The sequence below is a fragment of the Sinocyclocheilus anshuiensis genome, unplaced genomic scaffold (genome assembly GCF_001515605.1).
Source record: "Sinocyclocheilus anshuiensis isolate Anshui unplaced genomic scaffold, SAMN03320099.WGS_v1.1 scaffold653, whole genome shotgun sequence".
Lineage (NCBI taxonomy): Eukaryota > Metazoa > Chordata > Actinopteri > Cypriniformes > Cyprinidae > Sinocyclocheilus > Sinocyclocheilus anshuiensis.
The window spans coordinates 362208-365253 of record NW_015540902.1 but is presented as its reverse complement, the minus strand read 5'-3'; the positions used below and the strand labels follow the sequence as shown (position 1 = coordinate 365253).

The 3046-nt window shown below is 38.0% G+C and overlaps 1 protein-coding gene across 1 annotated transcript in view; it reads left to right on the top strand.

The window, feature by feature from the left end:
* Nucleotides 1-2006: 2006 nt before the first annotated feature.
* Nucleotides 2007-3046, top strand: part of doc2a (double C2-like domains, alpha) — a 32241-nt gene continuing 31201 nt past the window's right edge. The window contains exon 1 of the mRNA XM_016486961.1: nt 2007-2072. The gene's annotated coding sequence lies outside the window, so the exon portion shown is untranslated. The remainder of the gene's footprint in view (nt 2073-3046) is intronic.

The following is a 3046-nucleotide window of genomic DNA, read 5'->3' as shown; positions in this document are numbered from 1 at the left end:
GGCACAACACGAGTGATTTCACAAGCAGCCAATATAATATGCCACACACTTGCCAAAAAGGCAGATGAGCCAAGGTGATACAAAAGAAAGAGATGGAACACAAATATTCTCATTCTCTCCGTCTCAATTGCACACATGCGTATATTTAAGCATGCCGGAGAATGAGACAAAAGTCCTCTGTGAGGAGAAGGAAAAAATAGGGGGAGACAGAGGAGTGGGAGTGAGTGGGAAAAGAAAGGGTGGAATGCTTAGAAAAAAGAAGGGGATCAAGCCAGGAGAGATCTTTAATGAAGAAAAACAAAGAAATGAAAGACTGCTCATGCTACAGACCATCTTTAATCCCCCCAGACTAGAGCGAGAGAGTTAGACAGAGAGTTAATATGGAATAAGATCAGTGAGTCCTTTTCAAAAAATAAAATATTCTGAGGAATAGTGTGTTCTGATTTTACAATAATGTGGCGCGTGTGTGTTCTGATATTGTATCGTGTGTGTAGGAGTGTGTGTGTTCTCACGCATGTATCATTAGGCATCATTAGAGCAAATTATATGGAAGGAGGAGAGAGACAGATGCTGCCCTTGGCACATGTAACAGTAGTGAGAACCCGCTGCACGGACAGCAGCTAAGACCTCAGAAACCTAACACACGCATACACTCACTAGCATGCAGAAATACATGCAAATCACTTAAACTGTATAGAAACAGTACTTATAAATATAGGGATAAAGCGATAGTTCTCGCTCTCTTTCTCTGTCATACTGTGCAGTGTGTTTGCAGTGTTATTTTAGTCTACTTGCATTCATTTTCACTGTCAACTTTAATAAGCAGGGCTTCTTTATCAGTGACTGAAAGGATTTAGTTTCCTCTTAAAGGGATAGTTCACCTAAAAATTATAATTCAGTCATCATTTACTCATCCTCGTGTCTTTCCAAATCTGTACGATGGACTGTCTTCTGTGTAAGACAAAAGAAGATATTTTGAAAAATGTCTCCACAAAGTGATTTTTGTTTGTCCATACAATGAATGTCAGTGGACTTGTCTTGTTTTCAGTACAAAATTCTAAATATTCTTAAATCAATACATACTGTAAAAGTGATTAAGTGCGTTTTAATATCAAAATTAAGTGAGTTTCCCATTTGATTTAAGTTTATTTTTCGGACCCCATGCATTGGTGGATTTTCTTTTTCTCAGAAAACAAGACTTAAAATTCAGAAACACAGGATTTAAGTACAGGGGAACTAATGGGACACACCTGGGAACAAATGAACTAAATGAAGATCTGGAAACACATGAAATAATCATGACAGGAACAGGAAGACCAAATAAGGGCAAAAGGAAACCTAGGAAGCAAAACACACACAAAACACGGAAGTCTGACACTGACTTTCATTATATGGACAAAAAACATCTTCTTTTCCACAAAGCCATACAGCTTTGGAACGACATGAAAGTAAGTAAATGATGACAAAATTGTAATTTTTTAGGTGAACTATCCCTTTAAGATAATTCTAATCCTTCATACAGTCACTAATAAAAAGCCCTGCTTATTAATGTTGACAGCAGAGATTAATGCATGTAGACTAAAATAATATCACAAACACACTGACAGAGGGAGAAAGAGAGCCAGAGAGAGAGAGACTACAACAACAAACAGAAAACATGCCCACAGGAAATGGAATTAGCCATCGTGCAAGTGAAATTGTAGCACATGTGGCTCAGTCCAAACACACTTTATCTTTTCCATTCCATCAATCTCCTGCCATGGTGCATTCTAACAAATTTCCCCTCCTCCCATCCATCCTTCCCTCCCTCTCTCCCAAATCCTTCATCCTCCTCCTCTTCTTCACATTTCTGCATGTGTAATCCTATAGATTCTTTGATGTTATGCTACACACTCACTCCTCTCTGGCTCTCCTCCTCCTCCTCTCTCTCTCTCCCTCTCTGTCTCTCCCTCCCCCTCCTCTTTTTTCTCTCTCTTTCTATCTCTTTCTCTTGCACCACTTGTTAGTGCAGACCCCTGTGCTTTGGAATTCACTTGTTTATGAGGGAGTCTTTCACACTCACACAATCAAAGGTAAGAAAAAAATCCTGCTTATTTATCTGTGCCTGCAACTTCCTAGTACCTATTATGTAATTTAATCTCCCGGCATTTCCTTGTTTATTGCTTTTGACAAACCCCTCCCTCCCTTTCTGTCTCTCTGGTAATTAGTCAGTTCATTGTTAACCCCTTCTTGCTGTGTTAATGTGTTTCCTAGTATTTGGAAATGAAATTAACAAAGTTTCCGCTACCCGTTTACCGCTGGTCCCCTTAACCTCTCCTTTTCTCTGCGTGTGTGAGCCTCCACAACCTGCACTCACTGTGTGTTAAGTATTAATGTACTCATGTATGCATGCACGTTAACCTTTTCGCTCTCTTCCTGTTTCTCTCTCACCTCCCCTCCACCCCTCAACTATCATTTGCTGTTTTGTTTTTGCATAATCTTAATTTTGGATGGGGAGAATATACTTCATTCTGGCACAGAGCAGGAAGATATGTGAATAATCTGACACTTGGTGACACTGTGATATAAGAAATTGTGCATGCATTGCTTTTTTTGAAGCTCTTGTGGAAAGCGTGTGATGCGAACCGTGCTCTCTCCCTCTCATGCTCACTCTAGTAATCCATCAGTGTCTGAGTGACACAGTGACTGACTGTGAAACGGTGATGTACTTCTCATCAGGACCACTGATCTCGTGTGAATAAAAGAGAACATGATACCTCTGATGAGACACAAGTGAGAGTTTAGAGATAGACAGACAGACAGACAGATAGATAGATAGATAGATAGATAGATAGATAGAGTATAAAATAAACTGATAATTTTTAAGGATGTTTAGATATTTTTGATAATAAAAAATTAATCACCAAAAGGATTTATTCTTGCTATTTATCTATTTATTATTTAAAAATTTAAATGATTTTAAATGATGATGAGTATTATTATATTTTTTTATTTATTATATTATTTTTATCTAGATAGTTTTATGGATATCTTTACAGGAATGTAT